The 10,230-nt window shown below is 43.1% G+C and overlaps 1 long non-coding RNA gene across 1 annotated transcript in view; it reads left to right on the forward strand.

The window, feature by feature from the left end:
• The window catches only part of LOC104964683 (uncharacterized), a 20,749-nt gene extending 16,950 nt beyond the window's left edge, over positions 1-3,799 (forward strand). Inside the window, exon 3 of the long non-coding RNA XR_800449.1 lies at positions 3,788-3,799. This is a non-coding gene — a long non-coding RNA (uncharacterized lncRNA). The remainder of the gene's footprint in view (positions 1-3,787) is intronic.
• The last annotated feature ends 6,431 nt before the right edge of the window (positions 3,800-10,230 follow it).

The raw sequence follows: 10,230 nt of genomic DNA on the forward strand, positions 1-10,230 counted from the left end.
GACCCAGCCTTCCACGCCCTCTTTGAGCTCTTCGATTACAGTAACTATGGCCTACATGGCATTTACTCCCTTTTTAATTGGTGAAAAATGCATAGCAAAACCAACTTTTTTTTAATAACTTTTTGTTTGTTTGTTTTGCAGATAAAACCAGATTCGCTGCTGGTGATCAAGGGGACGGAGATATTAGCAGTAATCCAGGGGAGAGCAATTCTGCTGGACCTTCATCTGCCATCGGACTGCTTCTAAGTGATGATCCAGGTATTTTCAGAATCTCTAAAGAGGGACACAGAGATGTCATCTTTCATTTCTGTCGGCCTCAGGTCAAGGCAGGTTTCTTGATTCAACAGTTTAGAAGGGATCTTCGTGTTCATTAAAATGTCGCTGTAACTGTTAGATTTATGATTTTGGTGCAAATTCAGAAGGAAGGAAGCTTCTCAAGAATAGTCAGTATCAAAGGAGACTTCTCTTCAGGGGTGTCAAACTCAAGGCCCGGGGGCCAAATCCGGCCCGCGGCTTCATTTCATGTGGCCCGCAAGAGCTTGCAAAAAATATATTAAGTTTATTATACAGTTACATGCCGATTTACAGAACCACGCTGCCAATAAACTACATGTCCCACAATGCATCTCGTTTTGGGACATGAGCACTGAAGAGAATTGCTATTATTTGCCCCAGACTTCTGCTTTCATACGTAGTTAATTATGAAGTTATTACCCTATCCGATAATAATCCAATGCAGAGGCAATATTGTAATTGTAATACATTACATACATTATTTTATATATATTATATATTGATATAGTCTTAAAGTTACAACCGACCCTTAGAGTGCAACCATAATGCTAATGTGGCGCGTGATGAAATTGAGTTTGACACCCCTGCACAAGACGAAGCCTTTAAGCGTTTCACTAATATACTAAAAAGAAATGTAAAAATATCTAACTTATTATATTTATCAGTATTATTACTATTTATCATTAGTAAATTGCTAAAATCTTAGGAATGTTGTTGTGATGACAAAATAAGCAGATACTCTCACAATCTGCATTTAAATTTGTTTAGGCTGAAGACAAAAACAATGTATTCTATAAAAAAGCAGGCGCTGTGCTTTATCCATCACTTCGTAGTCCTGGAACTGTGTCCCGTGTAAATAGCTCAGCAGAAAAAACATGCATCACGCAACCTACATTAACAATCATGTATTGAATGACGGACGGTAGGTAAGGCGACGTGTATTTGTATTAGAGAATGTCTGCGTAAATGTGGTGTGTGTGTGAAAGGCAGTGAGGTAGAGTTCAGTGTTTTGTTCCCTGCAGGCTGTTCTGCTTTCCCCAGATCCCGGTGTGTTGTCAGCCCAGGGGCATTGTGTCTAGTTTGGCCTAGCACTCAGTGTTCCCTTCACTTTGCTACTGTTTCACAAAAACCCACTCTTTATCAATGTTTCACATACTCTATGTCCTTTTTATTTAATCCATAATTTGCCCTCGGCATGATTTGCAACAAGTCTGACTTTAACTGTTGGCTGAAAGGCAGTCAGGTCACAGCTTTGACTGCATGTATAGAAGGGAGTGCTTAACAATTAACCCCTATAATGTTGGGTCATGGATTGACAAATTGACAAACACATGGGCCAACAGGTAAGCATTCCTCCGTCTATGTGGTGTGTGAGAGAATGTTCAGGGTGTACTATGCAGATGGCCCTGTGTCTCTAGCTTCTGTTTCCCCTAGAGTGACTGCATTGAAACAGACAAATAATAAACATAATAGTGGGTGTGAGTCAGGAGAGCATCAATCATACAAAGTGCTGAGGCCTAAAGCACAAAACTAGAAAACTCCAGCACAAGAACTCCTAAGGGATACACACACATACACACATAGAAACAATGCCTGCATGGAGACAGCTGAGCACACTCACAGCCAAACAAGTGCTGGAGAATCTGCTTTGTTAAGTTGCAACAGTTCAAGTTCACTACAATATGTCCTCGCTGTCAACAGACAACTTAGGTGACAGTGTTTGGTAAAGCATGGGCTTCAAAACATGTGACAATTGTGGGCAGTAAAGTTGGGCAAATCCATTTTGACAGGAAAGTTTGTATAGCTAAGATAAATGATGACCAACTGTGACCCACCAAGGTCAATGATGGTAGTAATAAGCTACTTTGTTGAATAAGGAATTAATACAGAGATGAATGTTGATGTCAAACATGGTGTTTAGAGGTAACACTATTGGTCTTTTTTTAAGCTGACTATACAAGTCCATATTAAATATTAAAGCTTATTGAGAGAAACTTATTTAAAAAGGGGTAAATTGAAGATTCAACTTATTGTCATTACGTAGTACAGAAACGGTTTCTCTGCATTTGACCCATCCTAGTGTTAGGAGCCGTGGGCTGCCATTATGAACGGCGCCCGGGAAGCAGTGCCTTGCTCAGGGACACCTTGGTAGCACTTGGTCTTTCCGGGACTTGAACTGGTGACCTTCCAGTTACCAAGCCAAGTCCCTTTGGACTTCGCCACCACCGCCCTGTACTACGGCCATGGCAAAATGTTCATGTAACTTTTTAATAAGAGTGGGTGTGTTTCGGGCAACTGTAAAATCGCTGCAGCATCAAGGGTGAACAAAGTTTGTTTTACTAAGCACAAAACATCCACCTGTTGCAGACAAAAAAACGAAATGCATTTTGGAAAATGAAATATTGAGGTTGTTGCTCAATGTCCTTTATATGTCTGGGATGTTTTCATAATAACCAAAAGGCCAATTCAGTTGAACAAACTCCAACAGTTTGTTAGTAAGTCTGACCCTTGTTTGTTCAAATGACTTGTGGCCTGGTGCAGGCTCACATGCTTACACAAACACACATGCACAACAATGTTTAGTCTCCTCCAGATATGCAAGTGTGTATCCAAAAGTGTGAGGTAAACAAGTTTAATCACCCTGTTCCACCTCGGTTCCACTGACAGTTCACGTTAGCATACTGGGAAGAGATGAGAACGGTGGAGCAGCAGGGCTTTCACCCTAACTCAGGCTATTAGTAGAAAACACCGCAAAGAAGGCGGAAATGTAAAAAAGGACTATAAATAGTAAGGTGGTGATGTCACAGAGCACTAATCGGATACACATATATATATTTGTGGAGGAGAACTTAACAGGCCTTTAAATTATGCATTTATCAAACAAGGCTTAATATGAACAGACAAGGAGCTTGGCAATCTGGCAGCCATCTGGAAGACAGGCCTGTCAGTCACAGAGAGGTGAGAAAGAGGGTCGGCTGAACTCCGGGTTAACCCCAGAGAGAGGAAGAACGAAAGGGCAAGGGAAACAGAGAGCAAGACAGACTCAACAAAGGAGAAGACGATGCAAAGTTGAAGTTGAGAAAGACAGCGAGAGAAGTTGGGTGTAAAGGTTACATTGACGGATATGAAGACCACAGAAGTTGATTTGGACATTGCTAAAGATGGGCGGGGGGGTCAAGTATCATTCACGCCAAAACAAGGTCAGTGAGAGAGGCGTGTTTTTGACAGCTCTGGTGAAAAGCATTGTCAGGGTCATCATCTCTCAGTTTAACAAATAGCCATATGTACACACACACACAAAGCTGTTAGTGTCTCACAACGACACACATACACACAGCTAACCACACACACGGTTGAAGAGCTACTTCCAGACTTTCACCAAAAAAAAAGCATCCCTTCTTTCTGGCTCACACAAAGTACAGTCCACATTCCAGAAGCATCCAACACACACTTACTTCACTTCTTACTAAAGTTGTGGTGTGTCTGACTGCAGCCAGCACCTCATGAACCCTGTTGACATGCTGCGCTGTTGTTGTTAATATCGTTGTCGGTTTCAGTCGTGTGTTACAAATATGCTGCGCGTGCTGAGCAAAAGCATACAATCAGAAAGCTCTCCAAATGGCGCACAGTTACACAACCAGGCTGATCGGTTGCCATTGGCAGCGTCTTTATTCCACAGATGGGACACGGTAACGAGGCGAAGAAGAAGACAACTGACAAGACTGTGATACAAGCAAGGAACGATACTTCTTCCAGCTCACGCTGCACTTTGATTCGCTCCCTCCAGTGGTTAGAGCGATTTAGATTTTAACCGCCTTTCGTGTGCTTAGACTCTTTTTCTCCTTTAAAATCAAAGTCTGATTTTACATTGTTCCGCACCTAAGTTATGTATGACAAACGCCTGGGGCCAAATCACCATCAAAGCAGCACGTCGCAGGAACACGGAGCTTCTGAGATTCCTAGTGATGGCAGATGTCACTTTTGAAGTGAGCGCGGGGATGAAAGTGGCGGGATGTGACGGGCGGCATGAGGACAGCCTCTCCGCCGCGACCTGCCATCATCAGTGCTGCTGAGGTTTAATGGGGAGAGACTGGAGGGGCCTGGGAGCTCCAACGGCCGTCTGGGGGTGTCTGTGTCGGTGCCCAGTAGGGGCCGAGGCTAAACTGTTGTAGGCACCTAACCTGAAAGCAGCCAGCACCCAACCTGGCAGCCTCTCAGCCAGCCTCCACCCTGCCTCTGCCACCCGATTGGGATGGAAATGTCTCCCTCCGTTACACCGGCTGCTCTGCCAGTGGATTCGTCAGGGTATAGAGAGAATAACTAATCTAAGGGAACCAGCGGCCTGGAATCAAAGGGACACTGGCTTCTCTCTTCCTTGTGTGTAGCAGCGCTCACCTGGGTACTATCCCCGGTGTGACAGAGCGAGCAGCAAGAGGACTTGGTAAACAAGGCAGAGCCATGCAACTTTCAAACAGAGAGGCAGCAAGTGCAGGGAAACCAAAACAAACTCTTAACTCGGGAAATTCACACAACGTTTTCCCCCTGCCTTCCCCACTGTTCCCTGTGTCTTTATTGCGGCTTGATATGTCACCACTGTCTTTATCTCCTACTTACTCAGGACTTCAAGTGGCTGTCTCTATTTTGCTGGGCCATAAATTATTCAGTGCCATGTGTCTTCTTAGTATCTGCGCTTTCCATTGGGATGCTATCGTATCCCCTGTTCTGCGAGAGGGGCTTGCTGCTTTGAGACAGAGTTTGCAAAAGGTAACACAGGAACTTCAGCACCGACAACCACTTTCTTAGTAGGAGCTCTTGTCAAGTACATATATTTGTTCCGGCACAGAGAAATATGAAAAAGAAAAACAAGGGGGAAAAAAAGTTGTATCTGAATACAACATGGAAACCAACAAGCTCCACTGCTGCTACTACAACAACTTGGACTAGTATCGGAGCTTAAAATAATGACAGTATTCCATATAGAGGAGTGTGTTTTGTTTCCCCCCAGCGCGCGCATGTATGTGTGTGTGTCTGTATGTGTGTCGCCCATGGACCCCACTGTATGTAAATAGCCATATGAGACTGCATAGCATTACTGTCCAGACATTGAAGAGGTGACCTGATCCCAATTAATCACACAATCCCAGGGAGAACTGTCACATCCCATCTCCATCAGCAGAAGCATCCTGTTCTGTCTCCCTCTCTTGTCATCTCCTGTTTCCTCCATCTCCATTCCTCTCTCGCTCACACACACAGGCAACAGACGCCGCATGCACTCACCACCAAGCCCATCATCCTCTCACCGATCTTCCCCCTCCCTTGTTTTATTTAAAAAACAGAGGGTCTAACGTTGACAGGTCAGCTGGCACGGGCCAGTCGGTCCCCACCTGTCCCCTAGCTTCTTCCCCCCCCCAGAAGGCAAAGTGCCAGAAGAGCAGGAGAAGAGGCACTTCTATCTTTACAGCTGCCAAAACAGGAAGCCGCCCCAAGGCTTTCTATCCCCAAAAGAGACTGAAGGTTTGCTTTGCACTGGTACCCGTGAAGGAGCTTCAATCTTATCACATTTGTCAACAAGAGTGCATTGGGGTTGAAGATGGTGACAAAAAGATTCGGGCTGTTTTATTAAAATGTGACACGATAACACATGTTTGTAATGCCAATGTGTTGTAAACATCAATAGGTAGATTGAACCTTCTTTTAAATACAGTATGCATATCTTTACTGACTGACATGACTGTGGATGTAGGGCCTTTGAAGCTCAGAGGGATGACTGTGTCGGAGGTGTCACATGAATCCACACAAACGAGCCTGAGCTATAGCTTTGCAAAGAGAAATCAGTGTTACAAGAATTTTATATTTGTGCTGTCACTTGATATTCTTTCTGGGAGGGACTTCAGGAGTTGAACCGCAACATGTCAAAGTATGTATGAAAAACATACCAAGGAAAAAAAAAAATGTTCTGAAGGAGAGGGGACAAAAAAACGAACATCTACCTGACGTATTTCGACTCCTTTGTGACCTGCAACTGAAAGCATTGGTCTAATGAGGGTTGTCTGTTGAATCCATCAGCAACACCAAAATGAAACATATCCCTTTTTTCTCTGCTTCTCTTTAAGACACGGATACAAGTGGAGATCAAAACACCGGGTATGTCTATAAAGTGGCATACTGGATACCGTAGTCATGTCTCACCTTTGTCTTGATTCATCCTGATATAACCATTTTGAGTATTCCCTTTGAAAAACGGAGGACTGGCATCTTGAGAAATCACAGTAGAAGTCAGGAGACTATGTATCACATGTCGTTAAAGTTCTATTGTTTCACCCATCTGTTCGCACACTTTCTCATGTCAGCGTGTTCAAGCTGTTCCCTTTTGTGCTGTTTCAGCTACAGGACTGTGACACGACATCATCTGCAAAACGACAGGGATTTTTGTCCTCATTCAAACAATTTGAGACAGAAAGATCCTTTTTAAAAGTTGGGTTGAGAAATAACTTTTTGGCAGCAAAGTTGAAATCAAATGAAATGTGTTATGAAACTGCGTGTGGAAATGTACTTGCCTATGATTCAAAGAGGTTTTATGAATATCTTAGTTTCTCACACTATTCCTCTCTGTCTGTACAGCCCCTTCTGCAGGCTCCATAGCTACTCATTAGTGGTTGAGTCTGTGAACGATGATTGTAATTGCATTTGCTGTAAAAAGAAGCCCAGGGAGAGAGAGCTGGGGAGTACTGGGCCAAGGGGCCATTGTTGTGGCCCGCAGAGGAACCTGTTTAGAGTAAAGACCACATCTTGGGAATCATCCTTAGAGGAGAGAGGAGGAGGAGAACGGTGGGTCTTCATCTCAACATGGCATATCAAATGGGAACTGGGAAATAATGGAACACTGGGATAAGTATTTACGTTGGTAATGAGGCCCCTTGTGGCTTTCTCCTTCTTAAATCGTGTTAATCAGCAGGTGAGTGAGGGCTGTTTCAGTGGGAACCCACAAAGGACGGTGAAGGTGTGTGCAACAATCAGATCTCTAACAGCACCATTAACAGCAGCCACAGCTATGGAGACATATCCCAATATGAGAGAGAGAGAGAGCAATCTTCACGTCCCCTCAGAATCAAATACATTTAATCTTTTCCAAGAAATACCTAGGCTTAATATTCCTAGTTAAATACTTCTTTAATACACATTATTTTTTATTGTTGTTAAGATACTTTTGAATGGACTGGACTTACTTATTATCAAATTGACAACATCAACATTGTCAGAAGCTTAAGGTACTGGAGCTAGAGAAAAGAAGACAGTGAGAGAAAGACCAATTTAAAACATTGGTCTTACATATATATAAATAAAAAGTATCATTCAAAATAAATGTTAACTTAAAGGTAGGGTAGGTAAGAATGGAGAAACCAGCTCGAGTGCGCTAGAATTTGAAAGTACTCTGCCCCTTCCTTCAGACTTCCTTACAGAGCCCCTCCTCCAACACACACGAACGCGCACATGACCAATGAGGGCACGAGATAAGTTTGTGCACAGATTGAAGGCTGACAGGCAGGTAGGCCATCCAGTTACTTTAGCCGGGCCGGCTCAGATGATTGGTCGTGCTTTTTACAGTGCCACGGCTTCCACAGATGAAATATTTGTATATATTTATTGTCAAAGCATTTAATATATTCATTGCTATCGGGATGTTAAGAGCATTCCATGGAATATAACAAAAAGTGTTTCTGAAGTGAATTACCTATCCCCACCTTTAAGATAAATATTAAAAGAAAAATGAACACATAAGATCATTTATAACCTGATTTTGAAATGGGAGTAATATTGTATAGAGAAAACATTTATGTTATTATGGAAAGTTAAATACACTGCAGTATGAGGATTATGCAGATAACATTTGACTAAGGACCTAAACAATCGTCTGTTGGTCCATTCCACACTCTGAACCCACGTAAGATATATCAACAACTACAAAAGCACAAAAATAGCCATCATGAAAATAGCAGAGTGTGATTCATGGTCATGAATTGATGACTCTGGACTTTCATGATATCAAAAAAGGGGAAAACAAAATAATATCTTTACAAAAAGGAGTTTCCCACAGCTTAAGTGTCTTCTACTGATCAGTTTCAACCGTTCTGGCCTACAGGTCCTTCTATATTGTGTGAACCCTGCAAGGTCCAGCTGCCTTGACATATACTGCTGGTTAATTATGAGCTACAAAGCTCACTGACCTTGTCAAGATCTCTCTACCCTCTCAAAGCAATCCCAGTGTATGGGAGGAGGGGGTACATTCTGTGGCTGTCTGGTTACCCCCAACACACACACACACACACACACACACACGGCTGTTTACCTGCCAGGTTAAAAGGCTGAAGTCAGTGACAGAAGGAGATTTAACAAGGAAGCAAGGGGAGGTGGAATGGATGAATATGCAGGAAGAGAAGACTGTGTGGGAGAGGGGCAGAGAGGAAGGAGGGTGGAAAGAGAATGACAGTACAAAGCAGAGGGAGGGGGTGAACGGGGGTCACAGAGTGATGAGGGGGTTAAATGCCACAAATGCCATGTCTCAAGGCCTCATAAAGACAAGCTCTGCATTGCACCCAAGGTCAGGGCATGCACACGTGCACCTGTGCAATGGTAGTGGAGGTTTTGTGGCCGGGTGAGCAATTGAGCTACACAGTCTAGCCTGTTAGCGCTTAGTGTCTGGGACAAATGGCCTTGCAAAAATAAATTGTGCACCACTCTTAAAGGGGATTAGAGAGAAATAGATGCTTTTAGCCTTGTCTGCAACAGATGACAATAGAAAGAGGGTTTGTCGAGAGGGATAAGGGAGCAGTGTGAAAAGAGGAGGGGATGAACTGTCTGGCATTGTTTGCCCTTCATACAATGGGGCTCAGCTCATAATGACTGCTGAGAGGGATTTGATATACACTTTCATATGGTTACGAATATGTATTGTGTGGTATGCTGTGTGTTTAGTGTTTTATCATGGAAACATATAGTTTGCTTTTCTTTTGAAGAAACATGATGTGCATGAACTATGCTAACAAAGAAGGCGTACTGTGTTTGAATAACAAAAAGAAAACCCAGGCTGTTTGGGCCTTTAGGAGTCAGTCAATCGTTCCACCCTGGAATTAGAAAGGAGTAATGGCAACATTTCTGAGAGCAAAAAATATACATATGAAAGCAGACCATAGAGGTATGGATGACAAGTATTTGTGTTTATACTGTATGTTATTTTCTTCGGCCAAGAAAGAGTCCTTAAGCAATGTCCAACTTGTTTAATTTCAATGTCTGATTGGAAATGTGGGTTATTGAATGGTAAGACCATCACATGCTGTGTGTTGTATTCTCGTCAACAACATATGTTTGTAGTAAGAAATAATAAAAAATGATATGAAACAGTGTTGGAATCCTTCTGCTGGATGATGATAATGGACAAGCCAAGCAGCAGGTTGTGTATGCCAGAGGCCAGCCAGCATGCTCCAAAGTCCCTTTAGCCGGCCAGCTAGAACCCAGATGGCTGGCCAAACTGTGGTCAATGGAGTCTGCAGGAGGTGGCATTACAGCCAACCATGGTTATCAAAGCCACCATGATCACTATGGTAACTGAGATCTAGAGTCATCTATTGAGCCAAGTTTTCAATTAGGGGAGGTGGGAGGCAAGAGGACAATATGGGCCATCTTCAGTCCAGGCAGGACAGCAGTAAATCAGACAATGGACACATTCTCTTAAAAGATATGCGCACATTTACACATGCATGCCATTTACAAATCTAAATACACATGGACACACATATGGTACACACCCTCAGCATCCTAGGCCCAAAACAGCACAAAAAGCTAGACAATGAATTTGAAATGGTTAGGAGTCTGATCCTTTGATCACTTCCAATATCCTGTAACTTTGCCACCTAAACCATTATTGTCCCATGAAGTTAA

Source organism: Notothenia coriiceps, unplaced genomic scaffold (genome assembly GCF_000735185.1).
Source record: "Notothenia coriiceps isolate Sejong01 unplaced genomic scaffold, NC01 NC01_scaffold00037244, whole genome shotgun sequence".
NCBI classification, from domain to species: domain Eukaryota; kingdom Metazoa; phylum Chordata; class Actinopteri; order Perciformes; family Nototheniidae; genus Notothenia; species Notothenia coriiceps.